Source organism: Panthera leo, chromosome D1 (assembly GCF_018350215.1).
Source record: "Panthera leo isolate Ple1 chromosome D1, P.leo_Ple1_pat1.1, whole genome shotgun sequence".
Taxonomy (NCBI): Eukaryota; Metazoa; Chordata; class Mammalia; order Carnivora; family Felidae; genus Panthera; species Panthera leo.
The window spans coordinates 93,435,761-93,457,003 of record NC_056688.1 but is presented as its reverse complement, the minus strand read 5'-3'; the positions used below and the strand labels follow the sequence as shown (position 1 = coordinate 93,457,003).

Below are 21,243 nucleotides of genomic sequence, written 5' to 3'. Positions count from 1 at the left end.
CCATGTGATACAAGATTTAGCCAATTTTTCTGAGCCACCTTCACGTGACCTGGTTGAGAGCTGAGAGGTGATAGGTAAGCAATGCAGAGAACACAGTCAGAGCGATTGCATCTTCTTGCCACATTCCAGCTTATCAAGCATAATTTCAGAAGTTTCCAGGTGCATTTGAAACACCTTTTGAATGAAAAATTGGTCCATGTCTCTGAAGTCTCCTCTCCTGCTTGTCCCACTAGGTAAAATCATATTATTGGCAGTACCTCAATTTTCTCAACTTTTTTTCCACCATTGACAAATATGCTAAGTATCATGGGAATACCTTATGCCTGATATATCACATTTTACATCTTTAAAGCTCCATATTCATGTTACAAATACAATGAAATATCTCTGCAGTAAAGCAAAATGCTTCACAGTGCACATTTACTATTCGAGAAACCAAACCATAAACCAGGAATTTCAAGGCAGTAAAACAATTTGAGACAACCATTCTATTCAACTGAATGGTATGCATCTATTTCAGAGAGCAACCCCTAAATTCAGTGCCTCGCACAGAGAAGGCACGGCAATAACAAATTTTTGAATGAATTGTTGTTCATTTCATACATTTGGAAATAACAAAGTAAAACCAATAGTGTGCTGGAAACCCAGCTACCTGAGAATAAAATAAATAAAAAAATAAAAGCTCTGTTTCTTGGTGCTTTCCTGTTTCTGTGGTGTAAATACTCCCCCTATGGCCTATTTCAATTACCAATGTGATGTCAGTGAACACAGAGGAGGGAAGAGATGTGCAGAATATTCTCTTGTAGGCTGGTGCAAACTAGCTTCGGTACCTACAGGTAAGCTCCTTGGCTTGTTTTCATGGGATTTGGCCAAAGAAAATCATGGCATCAGCTTTCCTATTGGTTAATTAGCTGTTTTGATTTTGATGGAAACTGGAGGTGGGTCTTTTTCTCAGTAACGATAACAAAATGTTCCTTTTTTTCCGGTGGGTTACCTGCGGGAAGAAGATTATAAGAATGCCTCCCCAGGAGTTCCCATGCTTTTGATAGCAAATAAAATCTAACGAAGTCCTTGTGGATTTTCCTGAAGTTGAAAAAGAAATCTCTTTAACAAGGGCCACCTACTTTGGGCCTGGAAGCTGATAAGCATGCCTTGAAGAATCCTTATTCTTAGTCACTGTTCCAGAAGTGAATAGGAAAGCCTTAGGCAAAGCACTCTTTTGGCAACATGGTGTATTAAATCTAAGGATTTCTAAAACCCTTCCAATCCCCCATGATGCTGAACTACTTTTGAACTCAAGAAATTTAGTGCATAGGAGAGCTACAAAAACCTTAAGAATAGTTTAACTATGGCTGAAACAATCATTCATTATAGAACTTCAATGGACCAGACTCTGTGCTGGACATTTATATGTGTTTGTTTGTTTGTTTTTTGTTTGTTTGTTTGTTTGTTTTTTAATTCATGTGCCTTTATATTTTGTGGTAAAAGTAGAAATTCTTTCACCTAATGAAGGATGAAAATGGCATCCCACAGGTTATTGAAAATAATATTTTAAGGGTGCTCGGGTAGATCAGTCAGTTAACCCTCCAGCTCTTGTTTTGAACTCAGGTCATGATCTCACAGTTTGTGAGTTCGAGCCCCACATGGGGCTCGGCACTGTCAGCATGGAGCCTGCTTGAGATTCTCTCTCCCTCTCTCTCTGCCCCTCCCCCACTTTTGATCTCTTCTCTCTCTCTCTCAAAATAAATAAATAAACTTTTTAAAAAGTAGTGTTTTAATAACAACAATGGCAAGCATCATCTGTTTCATATCTACTATGCCTTAGATATTTATGGCAAGCATCATCTGTTTCATATCTACTATGCCTTAGACATTTCACATTTAACATTTTGGTCAAAACTCTTAACATTGTTTCTGTTTTATAGATGAGGTAGATGAGACTGAAATTGAAAGTCATGCATGAGGTCAAGAGCTAATAAATTAGAGAGCAGGAGTTGGATCACAAGTCAGTTTTTCTCCAAAGTCATTGGCATGTATGAATTCAGTCATTCCACAAATGTTTACTGAGCACCCATCACGAGTCAGGCAGTCTTGGCTTCGGGGATTGAATGGGGAACAACACAAACACAAACTCCAGCTCTACTCAATCCACATTTTAGCCCACAGAAGCAGTCAATGAAAAACTAAGTAGAATGAAATAATATTAAATAACCATTATGTTGGGTGGTGTCACACTCTGTAGGAAAATATAAATTAGAGTAAGAAGAAGTAGTATTGGTGAGGAAGCACCTTGCAATTTTAAATGGATAGTCAGAGGAGGCATCACTAAGAAGGCAAGAAAAACCGAAAGGAGGTGAGACACTGAGGCATTCAAATATCCAGGAGCAAAGATTTTCAGGTAGAGGAAACAAGTGGAGAGGCCGTGAAGTGAGAGCATGCTCAGTGCATTTGAGGAGCTCCAAAGTCCATAGAGAAGTTAGGAAGAACAAGCAAGGGAGAGAGTGATGGAATTGAGGCACCGGAATGGGAAATGTGGGTTAGGAGGTTGGCTTCCTCTAGGTTCTCTGGTTAAGTATAGCCTAAAGAGAGGTGAATGATGGTACAAGAAGAGAGAACGATTAACAGGCTATGGCAATCATTCACGTGAAAGATGGTAGTTTCTAGCACCATGATGATAGAGGGGCAAGTGGTAAGAATTGATTGGATTCTGACTATGTTTTGAGCATATATAATTTGTGAGATTAGTAAAGGTAGGATGTGAAAGAGAAAGAGATTAAGAATAATGCTAATTTTGGGGGTTTGAGTAAATGGAAGCTTCAATTTACATTTAGTGAAATGGGCAGGGAAGAGAGACTTGAGGTGGATGATGAGCTTGTTTTTTTTAAATTTTTTTAATTTTTTAATTTTTTTCTTATTATTTATTTTTTAATATATGAAATTTATTGTCAAATTGGTTTCCATACAACACCCAGTGCTCATGCCAAAAGATGCCCTCTTCAATACCCATCACCTCCCCTCCCCTCCCTCCCACCATCAACCCTCAGTTCTCAGTTTTTAAGAGTATGAGCTTGTTTTTAAATGTAGTAAGTTTAAGATGGAAGAGATACAGGACCAGAATAGTATTATCTAAATTGAAAGTATAATTATAAGTTTCAAAAAGTTAATCTATATGAAATGACTATAAATGTTGGTTAAGTCTTTTTCTTCATCATTTTCTCAGCAGGATAATATACATATGTCAAGACTAAGATTTAGAGACTGGCTATAATAGGATAGGTGGACTTTGGGCAACTTATTTCATATGCAGAGGAGGGATAGTTGTTGTTGTTGTTGTTGTTGTTGTTGTTGTTGTTGTTGTTGTTGTTTTAATTTGGCTTAAAAAATCAGAGCAAGCTGATGTGTGCTTGTAGATACAGAGTTTCTCATGATAAAAAGAAGAGTCAAGAGAAGAGAAGATAGTATGGCATGATCTTGCTGAAGTCATTTTTTAAAACCTAAAGGGGTGCCTGGGTGGCCCATTTGGTTAAGCTTCCAATCCTGATTTCAGCTCAGGTCATGATCTCACAGTTCGTGAGATGGAGCCCCACATGGGGCTCTACACTGACAATGCAGGGCTCTGCTCTGATAGCATGGAGACTGCTTGAGATTCTCTCTCTCCTTCTCTCTCTATCCATCCCCTGCTCGCTCTCTCTGTCTCAAAATAAAAATAAATAAACATTAAAAAAACAAAAAGCCAAAGCTTTAGAGTTGTTAAGAACATAAATTGAAGAATCTGGCTGACTGAAAGAGTAATTAACCTGGGTTATGAGCCATTTTGCTCTGGGGGTCCAAACGCTAATATCTGATACAGGGTTAGGTAAATTCTTCTACCTGAGACATGAGTGTGATGTTGTCACATGTTGTCAATGGAAGATGTAAAAAGGCTATGTAAAGAAGATTGTGCCTTAGAGCAATATTCTAAGTGTGCTCACTGCCAAATGGTGCTTATTGCACAATATCTTGACCAAGATGAGAGTGAATAGACATGCCCCAAGCAAAGTATGGCCTAAGACATTCTCAGAAATAACACTGGACATTTCATGAAAAAAAGTAATTTTTTTTAATACTCTGAGCAAATTAGGAAGTGTCTCATCCAGACATTATTCAGGGCTCATTTTTTTACTGTCTGGTTGGAGATGCCAAAGATTATTCCTGTTATATGTCCTAGACTACAGCCATCTCTCCATACAACCCTGGTGTGCTGAATGGTGACCTGCCCATCTAGAGGCATTAGGGACTTCTGTGGGAATTTTGACAGTTAAGTTCCAGTGTCACTTCTCTATCCTGAGGCAGCTCCTTATATGCCATTTTGTTGCTTTCTTATGCTTTATGAATTTAGTTGGTTTTCCTTAACCTTCTGAGATGCTGTTAACCTATGCTGTTACCTATGTTATATATGAATTATATTCATAATTCACCCTAAGATGATAATGTTTTCCCTGGTCTAATATTACTTGTTCTTTCTGTAAAAAGGATTTGATGCTCCCACCTGTCCTTCCCTTACCCAAGAGCCCTGTTCCTTGGGCTAAGTGTCTTGAGCTCCTGCAATGTAGTCTATTTCAGCTATCCCAGCTACCCCTTTTCCCACAACGCACAGAAACATGTTTAACAGCTGGCTGCTGAAATAGATGCCTCGTTGGAGAGTACCTCCTTGGATTTACACACACAACTAGTTGAACAGTGAGCATCAGGTACTGATTATTATGCTTTTCCTGGAGGCAGGACCATGCTAGATCCTACTAGTTATCCCAAGGTCTAGAGGGTCAATGTTTTGCTGCTAATCTGTGCTGAGGCACACCGGACAAGGCATACTCTCCTTTTCTCACATCTGCTTTTTAGTCATTTATTTTTTTCTCTGTACTTCTGCTTTCAAGTTATAGCCTTTTTCTCAGTATTTGGAGCAAATATTACCTTCATAAACGATCTCCTGATTTTCCCCTATTGAATATGTACTCCTTGGTTTGTCGTTGCATTTTGGTGGACATGTCTTAGAGTGTCTCATATATACCTCCTTATATGTGTGTAGATGTTCTCCCCTTCTTATTTGATGATTAGCTCCTTCAGTATAGCTTGAACAAAAAGCATCGCTTAGCTCTACAAAACCTGGGAATCCCTAGGGCAGCTGAGAAATTTAATGAGACCCATAGGCTGGGAGTCTGGGATGTATTAGAAAAGGCTTAAGAAAAATCCCCCTGTAGACAACTAGCTTTAATTATAATTGAGATTTAAATTCATTTCAGTAATATACATTCACTTTTGGTACTCCAGCTCAGGGTTGTAAATTTTATCATGGAACACCAGGGTGAAATGGGCAAGAGAAGAAAGGGCTGGTAAATATTAGCAGGCTATTAAAACCATCAGTTTGATCTATTTTATTATTATATTACTTGGATGAATAGGGGTGTTGGGAATCTTTTTGCAAGACTGCCTTAGGACTTGATAAAAAGTCTATGAGCCAAAGACTAAAGGCTTTCAATTTATAGCAATGTGATAACATAAATAGCCATGGATCCCCTTCCCCTTTAAAAAATTATCTAGAGTAAGATCAAATGAATATAAAGGAATAGAATCCATATTTTGTTGCTAGCCACCAACATTAATAGAGAGCACTTATTTCTAAAGCAAACTATGTCCAAGTGTTGGTATAAACTACCTAGTTTTCAGACTTAATGAGAATGTTGCATTTTACTCCACATATATGGTGCTAAGACTTAACTATTTAACTCAGGTGGTTTTTATAGGTCATTTGAGAAAATAACACACTTATTTAATAAAGCCTATAAGCCTGGAAAACAACTTGCTTTCATCTGTAATAAACTGAAAGATGCATTGATTATATATATATATATATATATATATATATATATATAGTCATAGTATCTTCAATCAAGCTCCTTTCAGCATAAGACATAAACACAACTTCAGTGGCCCTTAGGTTAAAACCACTGAGAATTAGGAATCATTATGGAAATTACACTCAGTATGCACTGTTTTCCTACAATTCTCCATCCTTTATTATTCAGCCATTCTTTATTCTGAAAGAGGTTTGTGAAATCCAGAAAGAAGAAGAAAAAAAATCTGGCAGTCAATTGTGAGAAATAGGTATTCAAAGCATGGCTATGACCTAGCAATATACTCTACCCACAACTGTATGCAGGAAGGAAGACAGGAACATACATTTATAAGTGCTATTATTTACCCCGGTTTTACAGACAGTTCATTTAGTCTACAAAATGAACTTCTAATTTAGGAATTAAAAAATAGGAATTAATTTCTCTATTTATTTAGTTTTTGTAACTTCATTGATTTTTCTGCCTACAAAATACTCTTTCAAAATCAAAATTAAAAAGTCAAATTTCCCTGTTACTACATATCGCCCAAATCATGTTATTTATCTATTTCTTCTCCTCATTTTGTAGTAGAGGTAACTGGAGCTCAGAAATGTAACTTGGCCAGACCATGATTTAAATCACAGCTTTTTATTGCAAAATCCATAATAGGTGTGTGTGTGTGTGTGTGTGTGTGTGTGTGTGTGTGTGTGTATTCCTTTTACATTCTGTAAACACTTCACATTCTGTAGAAAAAGATGACTTCTCTTCTTCAGCTTGAAAACAGTCTTTGAACACTACCTGATCATTTATTCATTTGTTCATCCATATATTCATTCGACTACAAATGTAGTGAATATGATTAAGAATTAGAAAAGTAAATGACTTAGGAAGTGGAACAAGGAGATAAAGTGGTTGAGAAAGAGGAGCAAAGTCACCTCAATAAAGAGAAAGGGATTGCATTTCAATTACAGAATCAGGAGCTGAGTCTGGATTAAAACAAATTTCCATTCTAAACTCTCTGTTCTTAAAAACTGCACAATATGCTTCTTACCTCTGATGAGCTCATTTAATCGATATGTTTCCATGAAGGTTTTCATTACTAAAGTATCTTCATTGCTCATCCCCTCTAGAGTCACAAGCCACTGGAGGGGGAAATCAATACTTGATAAATACACATTATCCTGAGTGTTGGATTCAAAGATAAAGAAGAGGAAATCCCTGATTTTGTCCGAGTCCAGTAAGGAGAACCCTCCATGGCACTTGTATGTGAGGCTTTGCAACAGCTTCTTCAGATCATAGAAGAGTTATAGTTGCCCTCATATTGAGTATACTCTCAATAGTATGTAAGACTCCATCTAAAATACAGACTGTCTTCCTGTCTGTGTCGCCACTTCTTTGTTCCATCCCTGAATTCCTTTCTTCCTTTCCCACAAAGATTGAACTAATTCTGGTTCCTCCCAAAACATGGACATACAGCCATCAATAGAAAAAGAAGAACCACCTGCATGAGAAGCATCAGGAAACAGTCTCATCCTTCTCCTTTCTTCATGACCCAGCAACGTTTCAGAAGCTTTGGTTGAGTTCTCTGGATTGCACATGGTTTTCTGAGTTATTTTGAATGTGTACCTATTGAGATGTCCTTTTTACCAATTCAAGAATATGTCACCAGCCTGAGAGATCACAGAAAATATTTCACTTTTGAGTCTGGGCCAGCCTTGTCACAAATGAGCACCTAATGTTGAATTCATCCCCCAATACTTAGCTGTATTTTCCCTGAATACAAATCCGTTTAACAAATATTTTTCGAGAGGCATTAGGTAGTAGAGACAGCAGAGTAATTAAATGAGGTAGCTCTGGGATATAGACCTAGAGCTGCCATTTACCAACAACATAACCTTGGCCAATTCCCTTAGCTTCTCTGAACCTCAATTTTCTTTTGCATAAAATGGCATTAATAATACCTGCCTCAAGTTGTTGTCATGAAGATTAAATAAAACAGTATTTGATAAGAGGCATCATTGATAGTTTTGTGTTAAGTACTAGTTGTGAATTATGGTAATAATATATCATATTCTATATTTGCCAGTAAGGTCACTATAGGGCTCCTGAAACTCAAAAAATTATATTTGGGGGCAAATATGTTTACATGTTTGACATAACTGGCAAACAATAGAAGACTGATATGGTCAAGTGATTCTGGGCTGGTTAAATTCAGATCCCAGACAGTACTTCTGAAATGCTGTTCCAGGTAGATATTTTTCTAACTCTACTTTGCCAGCGCTACATTGCAGTAAACTTGATGTGACATTCCTGCAATATATTATGTGTTAAGGAGGAGTCAGGATGCAGTGAGGGGAGAAGAGAAATGAAGAGTCTAAAAACTTTCTGCAGCCTCCCATATGCAAATAACTCAATGTGCTATTAGGGGAAAGTGCAACAGAGCCAATGTTCCCAGTGTAAAGCTATTGCCTTTCCTATTTTGCAGCCATATGTCTGTCACAATATTGAGCTGTCACATATTGAGATTGCTAGTGTGACATCTTCATCAGTTTCAACAGATTCCAGCCGAAAACAGCTCCAGCAATTACAGGGGCACCACCCTCGCTCCGCCCTCCAGCTCCCTAGAAGCTTAAGAAAATCTGTGTTCTGTGCTCTGGACACATCTCCAGTGTGATTTAAGATTTGTGGGCATCAGCCAACATTTGGCATACATAAAAAAAACAATCAGCTTCGTCTCCATTTTTAACTGTGCTAAGAGCCCAGAAAAGAGCATCGGATAGGCAGGAGTCATAGTCCAGCTCATTTTAGAGAGTGGAAACCAAAGCTACTTTCTCCCTGTGGTGAAAGTGTGCATCAGGCATTCAGGAGATGGATTAGGGAAGTCAGAAAACTCTCCCATTATTCTCCAGAGGAAGCATAGTAAATTCTTTTCTCTCCTTTTAAATGGCTTATATTTATTTTTTTATATCATTATTTCACATTGAGAAATTACTCACAAAAATGGAATTTCTTTTAAATTTCTCTGTTTCAAGATGCACAGAAACTGTGCCCCCAAGGAAAATGAGCATATTCATGAGTGGGCTATGAAAGTAGAAAGCACATTTCATATCATAAAAATCTCTGCCTGTTACAAAGTGAAATAGCTTGGCATTGTGAGAGGCTATTGGGAATGTTAAGATCCCTGATGCTTTGGTCATTGTAGCCAGAGTCCACTTGAGATTTTGAAAGGTAAGCAGCCACAGAACTGAATTTGGCTGTATTTTGGTAAGAGTAATAATCAAAGGATCTGATGGTAGTTAAATAACATTGAGATATTGTTTTGTACCAGTCTGAAGTCAAAATCCCAGCTTAACCACTTTTGTTTTATGTGACCAGAGATAATTTGTTTAACCTTTCTGACACGCAGTATTATGAACTACCATAATTATAATGATGAACTCATGTGGTAATGAGAAAACATACTCCTTATAGCATTGTTCTGGTTGCATAAAGCAACTATATGAAATGGTTAGGTCAATGCTTGCTACATAATAAGCTCACAGTGAACGGCAGCTAGTAGCAAAAAGGGTAGTAGTGGTAACTTGGCTATAAAAAAAACAAGTCATAAAAATAAGGGAATGTATTAAAGTTCTGGATCTTCACATCATATCTGATCTTAGTGAGTTGCTGTTGTTGTTGTTGTTTTCCATTGTGATTCTTGTACTTGTCCTTTTTGCGAAAATGTTCACGAGGTTCTCTTAAATATGGTTTTGACTTTGTCCAAATGTTAGAACATTCATAATAAGAATGCAACATAAACTTCAAAAAATCTACAACCAGAGGTTAAAAAAATACAATAAAACCTTGTTTCCAAATGAGACATGAGAGATACTGGTGATTTTAGTATTGAGGAAACATTTTAGAGGAAAGACCTACTTTGATATCTGATATATTTCCATCAATTATACTAACTAAAGTTTTAAAAATGCTCCATACATATATCTATTTGTATATCTCTATGGATGGTCATAGACTCTACAGAAACCAATAGAATATTTTCATCAAATAGAATTAAAAGCAAATGCTGCCCTACTACTAACCTCTATAATCTAAACTGCTGTGAGCAGTAGATGATTCATCCTGACATGGAAAGGATCAATGAAGTCAATACTATCCCATTTGCATGTGGGTGAGAAATCTGTACTCTGTCAAATGGCCATATTCAGTGTCCTCAATCGAAGTTGAAGTGACACAGGTGAGGGACTTAACAAGTAAGTGAGTGTGACTTAGAGTGAATCCATTTCTGTCACTCCAAGTGTATTTCCTGAAGCACATGTCTTTGGTGCCTAGCTTTCTCTTCCTTTATGTAAGTTACTTCGACAGACAGATGCAGGCCTTAGTTTGGAAAAAGAAAGCATAGAATTAGGTAGGGAATGTGGAAACAATACTTAACTTGTAAAAGCCACATTAAATGAAAAATCCAGCCTGGGCACTTATGGGATATTTGGTTAAGGGCATCAGAATCTCTTTCTATAAACACTTGGTTGGGATGGTCACAAAATAATGTTTGTGAGGAAAGGGAATAGCTACCACGAACAATTTATTTTCAATGGAGTGAATGGTCAATTGTCAATAACAATATTTGAATGACTTATTATCAGCATGCCAAAATAAGAACTGATTTTCACATTGTCTTGTAATAATCAACTTTTATTATTTTTATTCCCTAAAGTTAATAAGACAGGATAAAGATGGTTTAATTATAACTTGCCAAAAGATATAAGAAAGCTCAGATTTTGTTGGTTTGCTTGTATTTTTACCACCATAGACCAAAGTTTATTTAGATAACAAATGAAATAAATGTGGAATTTCATATCAACAGTTGAGGAAATACATGTTTTTTCTACTTCACATAAACACATTTAAGTATAAGAAAATTAACCATTATATTAAAGACTCAAATTTTTAACCTCTATCAGATTCAGAGGAAACACTGTCGAGTTTTTCCAAGGATCCTCTAACTTCTGGATAAAGCTAGATTTTTTTTCTTACTAGAAAGCTGGAAAATAGCAATAACATATATTAGCTTTGCAAAGACTTCTGAAATTGTCAGGTCTATTCTCTACTATGTTCCAGTTAGATCTGTAATGTGTTGCTGAAAATAGGTGGAGTCGACGCTTGACAATTTGCATAGCACATTTGCAAATATTGACTAGCAATATCACTGTAGGTACCACTATTAATCCATATATATATATATATATATATATATATATATATATATATATAACGAAGTCTCACTATCAGAGTGCAGCTTCCTCTCCAGGAAAATGCATCTTCCCCTGCACAGCTTAGCCTGAATGCTATTCCCTAAATATAAAGCCCCTTAAAAATTATATTTTACAAAATGAGACATACTTAAGACATACTATATATATATATATATATATATATATATATATATATATAAATCAACTGTGCTGAAGTGCTTTCCCCATGGGTCTTATACTCTAAACAAGCTGAGTTAGGTTTTAATCTCTGGTCTTTGGACTGTGCATCCTATGATCTTTCCTAATATCATACAATGACTTTTATATGGTTATGGTAAAAGTAGCCCTCAGTTAAAAATAACTATTTCAGTTATAAAATCTTGTATTTGCTAGAGAGTTTACGGTTTTCAAGTGCCATTATGTGCATTAGAATATTTGATACTCAAATGATTCTGCTTAGGTTTGAAAAATCTTGTGTATATAAAAAAAACTGATGACATAATAGTGCACCTAGTAACGAATTTGGGACATCATTACAAGGTATATGACTCTATTCCAATGCTGCTTCTGTGACATGCAATACAGCCAAAGCCTTTCTGTAGGAGAAATAATTGACTATAGGGATGAAATCCTGAAAAAGAGTTTGAATTTAGAGAAATGTTTCTTTGCCTTTGAATTTCTTAGCATCTAAGTGCTCAAATGGAAGAATAGAGCCACAGAAGAAATGTATTCTCTTGACGATATCCTCTCCCTAGGGAAGCAATCACAGTCTGACTCTAATCAATCATAAACACCAAAGGGGCCGACTTCATGCACCATCTGGAATGAGGTCTCGCTATCAGAGTGCAGCTTCCTCTCCAGGCAAATGCAGCCCACAATATATTTTTCCCCTGCACAGCTTAGCCTGAATGCTCTTCCCTAAATATAAAACCCCTTAAAAATTATATTTTACAAAATGAGACGTACTTAAGACTCACTTCATTCCAAAGTCACTCATGTTCTCAGTGCTTACTAAATGCATACTAAAGACATTCAACTGCGGACTTCCACAGTTTCCAGTTTTGAAAATTATAATCTGTCTTTTAATATTAAGCTATTTACACTGTCGTATTTAATTAATGATGTCTATCTTTCTCTCTCTCTTGCTCTCCCTCCCTCCACACCCTTGTCTCAAGGAAAACATCCCTTGCTTCTGAAGTGAGGTATTTGCTTCTTGTCATTCTGTGTTATTGCAGGAATTCTTAGGATAAAATATAACCCTAGAGGGTGATGTCTTCATTTGTTAAACAATTTGCAGAGACTTTCTAGAACATGGCAAAAGAAAGCAGTAGAGCTGATAGGTTAAAAACAAACAAACAAACAAAATTGTGAATCGTATGTGGGATGAATGCTTAGGAAGTAGAGTATCAGACCTCAGAGGCTTAAATGGAATCAGGGAAGATATGGAATTGGTAAAGGAGGGCAAAATATTCTTGTTACATGAAGAAGAAAATACATCTTGTTTATCTTTTGCAAATTGAGGGGATGTATCACTCATGCTGATGTAGCTCTTAAACGGAGAGGATCTGGGCTGGGTTAGGGTAGAAGGAATATTCTCCTAAGAATTGCTGTCACTTAAACAGAATGATTGTTACCTAAGTAAGCTGGAAATGAGAAGAGATTAGCGTATGTGGATCTGGATAGTGTGGATGTTGTGTGGAGCTTAACAAGAGCTTGGCAAACATTTTAGGAGCCCAATGTATATGGTGCACAAATCTTAGAGTTTTATTCTTCTCCAGTGCTTGATGCCTGGTATGGTAACTGAGGAACATGATAAAGGGATTGCACAGTGATGGCAGAGAATAGACATGCATACATACATACATACATACATACATACATAAAGTCATCACATGTTTGTGTCAAGTATAATTATAAGTAGTGGGATATAATGGTCAACAAAAGTTTTCATGGAACTTAACTTTGAGTAAGTGGAGAGAGAAATAAATAAGATAAATCAAAGAAATAGACAGCATTTTGATGGCAATAAATACTAAAGAAAAAAAGTAAAGCAGGAAAGGAAGGCAGGAAGTATCTTGGGGTTGCAGTTTTTGATAGAATGGCCAGGAAATCTGTCACTGAGAAGATGGCATTTGAGTAAACACAAGAGAAAGGTGAAGAAGCAAGGCATGAGGGTATCTAGCAAATGAGCATTCCAGCAGAGGGAGCAACACTTTTGAAGAACAGAAGGTTGCTACTGGGTTTGAAGCAGAGTGAGCAAAGAAGAGTGTATCAGAAGATGAGTTCAGAGGGGATGTGAGAATGACAAAGGGTAGAGAGAGGAGGAGACCATATAAGGTCTTTTACTCCACTGAAAAGGACTTATCACTTTGATGCTTAGTGAAAAATAAAACCATTGGATAATTTTGAGCAGAGCACAAAGACAATTCATCTTATGATTTAATAGGATTACTTTGGCTGCTCTTTTGAGATAAGACTGGGTCAGGGGAAACAAAGAATAAGGAATACAATTTAGGAGAATATTGAGATAATCCCATAATGATGACCAGTTTGGGTAAGATTGGTTACAGTGGACATGGTAAGAATTGTCATAGTCTGGATAATTTTTGAAGGTAGAGATGACTGGATTTAGTTTACAAAGAGTAGCAAGTCACTTTTGCCGAGCCACTTTAACTATTTGGAATACCATGGGTGAGGAAATTAGGAAAAATCAGCTATTTTCTAACAGTAAATTGTATGGTATACCATGGATCTGACTGTTACGGAGTACCTGGAAGGAACACACCGCAGCAAAACTTTGCAATAGTTATTTTAATGAGAATTGGATATTATATAACATAATGATTAAGAGCATGGACTACATAGATAGATATATCTGCATTAAAGACTTTGCCATGACAATTATTAGCCACATAACCTTACTTAAAATGCTCATTTTCTTATATAGAAGAAGGACAATATTACCAACATCACAGTATTTTTCTGAATATTACATGATCTGAATTGTTTTTATAATATTTGAAGTATAGTGATGCTCACTAAATATTATTATCCATTCCTTTAATCTTAATATGGCCTCAGAAATTTGTAGGGTTTGGCAGTACTATATAACCTTGAGGGGCTTGTATTAGAATAGAAATACACTGGACTTGAAATTAAAAGACCTAAGTTCAAATATAGAAGTCATTTACTCAGAATTATGGTTCATAAATATTAAGGCTAATTCAGGTCTTATGACTTCAATTCACTGCTTTGGCTGTTCTACCATTTCTCAGGAACATAGAACATACTATATCCAAGAGTCTAAAGCTCTGCATAGCTAGATGATCTGTAATAAGATAATCAGCCAATTTTGTTCTCTAAGCATGGATTTTTGGGTCTGACCAAAGCAGTCAGTCTCACTTTTTGGCACAGTGCTGGTATTTGTGAATCTTGGCACATTACTAGAAAAGCAAACTGGAGGGGCGCCTGGGTGGCTCAGTTGGGTAAGTGTCCAGTTTCGGTTCAGGTCATGATCTCACAGCTCCTGAGTTTGAGCCCCATGTCGGACTCTGTGCTGAGGGCTCAGAGCCTGGAGCTTGCTTTGGAATCTGTGTCCCTCTCTCTCTCACTGCCTCTGCCCCGCTCATTCTCTCTCTCTCTCTCTCTCTCTCTCTCTCTCTCTCCCTCTCTCCCCCTCCCTCCCTCAAAAATAACTATACATTTAAAAAATAGAAAAAAAAAAGAAAACAAAACTGGAGACTCAGAAATTGTCAAATGGAAAACCATTTGGGACACATCACGGTTGATTTTGTATCACTGAGCTAATGCTGAAGTAACCAGGGTGACTTTTGGGGGCAGGATTCTGGGAATACAGTTCATTACCAGATCTGCAAATTTTGTTTTGAGCAAAGACTGTTACAAACTATCAAAAAAAAACCACTGTCCTTCCCCTCATATAGTTTTTAATCCAGTTGAAATTAATGATGGGGGACTAAGTAAACCCGAGTCTAATTCAAATATATTCATTAAGGCAACTTCTTCTTAACCATTTTATAACCCTCTCTGTATCACTAACGTGACCTGAGGTCAAATAGATGTCTTATTAGCAACTATAGAGTAGGACTTCCTGCATGGTCATAGAACTTCCCTGAAACTTTTTGTTCAAGTTGTTCAAGCAAGGGTCAGTGTTTTGTGTGCCAGTCTCAGCCTGTTGATAAGCACTGTTGTGGCTGGACTGGCTGTGTGGTTCTTACTGTGACAGCAAGATGCCCTCTGCCAATAACCATCAAGAAAAATTTGAAATAAATAAATAAATAAATAAATAAATAAATAAATAGTTTATTACTTACAAGTCCTGAAAATTCTCCAGAAGCCAGAACATTGCTGGAATAGGCTGGCACCTGCGGAGATTTTCTCAAGTATGTGGAGCATTCATGTTGCCTCCAATTAGCAGAAGAAATTAATTTTGCTAATCAGAAATCAAAGCTTTGGTGCTTGGCACCACTGCAAATAAAGGTGGTGGACTCCCAATAATATCACTTTATGGATCATAGGACTCAACTTTAGATGTTCCAAATTTCTGTTAGGATCTAAGTAACTGGCCAAAAAGTGAGTATAAACCAAGAAATTTATTTTCATGGCTAGGTAATTAAGCACAGAAAATTGAGTCAAAGAGATTCCCTCTTGCTGGAACAGCCTCAGGAAGATAATTTTAAGTCAAAATAGAGACAGTGGTTTATATGTCTCAGCATTTTCTGAATTATCTTTTCCTGTAACTCCCTTTCTATGAAACGTCAAGAGATGCCTTCTTAACAAAAGGTTTTGGAGGTTGAAGAAATGTTACAACCTCTAGGTTAAATAACATCTGTGATTATTTTTAATGCAAAACATCTCTAAATCTCTAGTGGATCACACAGTAGGCAAGCATCTCCAATACATTTGACAAAAGAACCCTTTGATATTTTGTGTTTTAATTTTTTTTTAAGTTAATATCAGACAGAATCTGTGCTTCCTGGTAGACAATTTGAGAAAACTAAATTTCCACGATACCAAGACAGCTTGTTAATGTAGTGAATTCAATAAAATTAAGTGTCTGTTCAAAATGATTTGATTTTATTAGATGGATAGAACTGACATCCTGGTATAGATATTATCTGAATGTATCCTATGTTCCTTCAAATGGGACAGACTTTTGTTAAAATTTTTCAGGAAGTGTTTCCTGTGCATGATATCACTACTGCTTATTGACAACATACTATATCCAGAACCCATGGTAAGCATTTCACATGTACTGATTCAGTTAATTATTTTTAATTCTTACACTTCTTTGAGGTAGACTCAATGATCATCACCACTTTCTTCTTTCATGGCCAAGAGATAAGTCTACTTGTTCTAGGCATGGAATTTATTGTGGGGTAGAAGGCAGAAGGCTGAACTCATGGGAATTGGTCTTGTGTCTGCTGCTATGATTTTCTATGGAATTCTGTGTATAAAAGTCCATTTGTAGACCTTACTCTCACATCCACTGTCATAATGGACCATAAAGTCCATTTTAGTTGCTTATATGATCAAACAAAACTTCCTAAAAAATAAAAATCTCTTCCTAATTGGAATAGGTGATTTTATAGTATAAATTTGGAGTTGAAAACCATAAAAATGCAAAGTTGTATACGAGAGAAAATATGATTAAAATCATAAAAAATGTTTAGTATGTGATTAAGAAGATGTTGAAATTTGTATTATGGATTGGAAGCCACCAGAGCTTGGTTTTGATTACTTTGTCATTGAATGTTAAAATGGATTTGAATCAGGTTGCCAACACATCCTTAGTCTTCTGGTCTCTGAGACCTAACCTCTTGAACTAGATTGCCTGAATTCAAATCCCAGTTCTCCACCTCAGCTGTGTGGTCTAGGGCAAAATCTTAAACTTCTCCGTGTCTTATAATCATTATCTGAATAATAAAAATAGAGTACATATCTCAGAAAGTTTTTCTCAGGTTAATTGAGTTAATACATGAAAATCTCTCATATCAGACAGCAGTGCCTGGTAGACATTAAGCACTCAATATGTGCAGCTGCTGCTGCTGCTGCTGATAATGATGATGATGATGACTTTTGATCCATTCAACTAATTTAAGTGAAAGCTTACTATGTGCTAGATACTGAGCAAGGAACTCAGGGTAGTAAAAAAGAATAAGATCCCATTCGTCATTCATGCATCTTATAATTTAGTACACCACATGTAAACAGATATAGTCAGGATTATATTCAGTGTGAATCAAATGTTAATAAAAGTATCTCAAGATGAAGAAGTAGTTTGAATAAGAAAATAGCTTATTCTTAAGACTTTATAACATTTCATAACAGAACAGGAGTTTAATTGGGAAGAAAGGCTTTGAGTTAATAATGAAAAGCAGATGCAAAGTCAGGAGTATGAAAACTATATGGGTATGTCTTGACACCTAGAGTGAGTTTTATTACTGGTGGAGGTGGAGTGGGGAACAATAAAGCTAAGCTTAGAGCTGTAGGCAAGGGCTAGATACAAAAAGACTTCATGTCCTACTAAAGTGTCCCCATTATCCTCAGAATGAGAAGAACCATCAAAGGGATTTAAACAGAATAAATGATCATATTTATGTATTAACAACTCCTTGCTACATCACGTTCCCAACTGAATGAGGAAAAGGAAGAAGAGAACCCACCTATTAGGAAATGTTATTCTGACTCATAATAGAAATGAAAAGGGCAGAAGAGAACACAGAGGAAAATGTGAGAATTATGGTCTCAGTTTACTGGACTAATTCAGTGATTTCACACTCTCCAGTTGTCACCTCCTCATAGGATAAAACAAACCCATAAAGCACATGAAGTGATGAATAACCCCCCAACTTAGACTATGGATTCTTTGAAAGACAGTTGTAAATTGGGGATAAATACTATTGCTTAAATTATCCCACATTTTATAGCACAAAGTCACAGATATTATTATGCTTTCCCTACTAATGGAAAGATAAAGTTATGCAGGGTTAAGATCAATATATGCAAAGTTCAGTGACTGTAGTAATGTTTCCTAAGTGATCAATGTGTCATAGAAAATGACAATATCAGTTTCTTAAATACACATTTAAAAAAAATTAACGTGTATTTATTTTTGAGAGAGAGACAGAGACAAAGACAGAGCATGAGCAGGGAAGGGGCAGAGAGAGGGAGACACAGAATCTGAAGCAGGCTCCAGGCTCTGAGCTTTCAGCACAGAGCCTGATGTGGGGCTTGAACTCACAAGCTATGAAATCATGACCTCAGCTGAAGTTGGATGCTTAACCAACTGAGCCATCCAGGCACCCCTCTTAAATACACATTGTTAACTGAATACGCGGTAACTTGCAGCTTGAATGGGGCTACTGTAAGACTGAATTCCTTATAGTCTAGTGTAAAATGCCAAAAACGTATTTCTATGTCTTTACCTCTGTATCTGTAGCTCTAACATATTATTTTACATTTCAGGGTGAAGGTCAGTTTTATTGCAAACTGTCCCTCAATGATCTAGATATGACACCATTTGAATCAAAGAAATTCAGGGAGCTGTAAAGAGTCTTAGACTATTTCTATTCTACCTCCTTCCTGTTAAAGAGGAGCAATTTTGGACTCAGAGAGGTTTAGTGACTAACTTAAGGCTCCTGAGAGGAGAAAAGCAGAGGAGAACCAAAGGCTTATATATATATATCAATATATGTACATCTCTCTCTCTCTCTTTCTCTCTCTGTGTCTCTGTCTCTCTCTCTCTCTCTCTCTCTGCCTCTCTCTCTGTCTCTCTTTGTCTCTCTGTCTGTCTCTCTCTCTCTCTCTCTCTATATATATATATATATACATACTATATATATATATATATCTATATCTATATCTATATATCTCTGTCTCTCTCTGTCTCTGTCTCTCTCTCTCTCTCTCTATATATATATATATACATACAATATCTCTCTCTATATATATATATACATATATATATATGTGTGTGTATATATATGTATATATATATATACATATATATATGTGTGTATATATATATATATATATATATATATATATATATATATATATATATTTTTGGTCCACTACACCAGGTTCTAATTATTTATATATTGTAGTCTCTTATAGCTAATTTCTGATACTTTTACTAGCACATAAAATGAAACGGAAGGCACAGAGGAAATCACACAGAGAAACTCCTCTCATTATTTCTGAATGCAGAAGCATATTGCAGGAGTTACAAGGCCAGATCTGTGGCTCATCCATGGAGAGAATGCTGTAAAATCAGAATCAGTGCAGGTCTCAGCTTGACTCTTTTCCTTTCACGTATGCTTTCTTTAAGCTTCAAATTTTCACATCTGAAGATGCTACATATGTAGTGGACTTTTTCATTTGTTGGCTAGTGCACGCATAACAGCCCAAGTTTTTTGCATAAACCATAAACCACTTGCAATGAATAATCACCACCACCATTACACATTGTTTGAGGAATTGAAGAAGCGTGTTTTGATGCTTCCTGTGCATTCACTAGTGCTTTGCCTTACAACAAGCTGGGTTCAAATAAGAGTTATGGATATATCACAGAATGTTGACCTTTTCTATCTTGAGAACTGTATGTCAACTTGGAAACAAAAGCAAACATTGAGAAAGATTAGGATGCACACCAGGTTATCAACACTAAAGAGGAAGCAGTAGGGGAAGGCAAGAATAAAGCTATTTGGTGGGGAAAATCTGCCCAGACAAAAGAAAATGATAACCAGAGATTGAGTGGCAAACTACTACCCATGGGTGTCTGTATCTTTAATAGACTTTTTTTTTTAATTTTTTTTAAACGTTTATTTATTTTTGAGATAGAGAGAGACAGAGCATGAATGGGGGAGGGTCACGAGAGAGGGAGACACAGAATCTGAAACAGGCTCCAGGCTCTGAGCTGTCAGCACAGAGCCCGATGCGGGGCTCGAACCCATGGACCGTGAGATCATGACCTGAGCCGAAGTCGGACACTTAACCGACCGAGCCACCCAGGCGCCCCTTTCATAGACTTTTAAGGATAGAAGAGGAATTGGGAGTAACTTCCTAGACCATGTAGTTGATTAGGAAAATGAGGCTCCATGCAGGCTTAATCAGAAAGAATACATGATTTCACAGAGCTATTGGCCATGAACTAGGAAATGGGGAGTGATGATACTCAGCTCCTGTATTTGGTGACCATAATTATGGTCCAACCTATCTATTTGTAGATGGAAATTAAACAAATAAATAGAAATACATAAATGCTACCTGCTTTTCTAAACTTTACAATCATTCAGTGGCAGAAATTGATTTAGGAAACATGTAATGTAGTCATCCCAATGACCACATTAGCAGGATGGATCTCCACCCCAAAGTTGGTTCAGAGGTTGAGGGTGATGATGCCGCACATATACCAAGAGGATATAAAGAGATTACTCACACAATTAGGTTTAATGGTGATAGCAGAGAAGGCTCCCAAGCAAATCCAAAGATGGCTTGAGAGAAAAAGGAAGGCTCTCTCTGGCTTTGGGTTTTATTGTGGTTAGGTGGTGGATCTGGGGTAAGGCTTCCTATGTATGGGCCAGGGCTTGCATGGTATGCTAGTTTTTTAGGGTTGTTGTAACAAACGAACATGAACAACGTGGCTTCAACACCAAACAACTTTTTCTTTTATATTTCTGGAGGCCAGAAGCAAGGTAGGTTCATTGTAGAGGCTCTGAGAGAAAAATCTTTTCCATGCCTAGCTCCTGGCTTCTGGTGGTTGCTAGAAATCCTCACACATACAATACTAATAATTAGTAATCAACATAACCATCTGTCTATAATCAGACATATAGGAAAGCTATTTTTAAAAAGGCGTGTGATATGTAAATGGCTAGACTCTTCCAAAATAAAAAAACACAATGAAGCAGTCAGATGCCTCCATCTAAATGTAGAGTTACTGAGAATAAGACATCTACAAGTGCAAGTCCATTGTATTTGTGACTTTAAAAAGTCCTGAGTGGAGCAGTCTGGAATGTAAATTTCTGAAGTGATGACCAACTATTGGTAAAAATCCCAATAAAACAGAATAGTCTTCACTGGATTTCTTCAGGAGTTTCAGT

The 21,243-nt window shown here is 36.7% G+C and overlaps 1 long non-coding RNA gene across 2 annotated transcripts in view; it reads left to right on the top strand.

The window, feature by feature from the left end:
• Positions 1 to 21,243, top strand: part of LOC122200869 — a 491,651-nt gene that overhangs the window by 412,234 nt on the left and 58,174 nt on the right. Inside the window, exon 7 of one of the 2 annotated variants that reach the window (XR_006193955.1) lies at positions 7,001 to 7,135. The exons of the other annotated variant lie outside the window; for it this stretch is intronic. This is a non-coding gene — a long non-coding RNA (uncharacterized LOC122200869). Of the gene's footprint in view, positions 1 to 7,000; positions 7,136 to 21,243 lie in introns of those variants that run through there. 2 annotated transcript variants of the gene reach the window in all.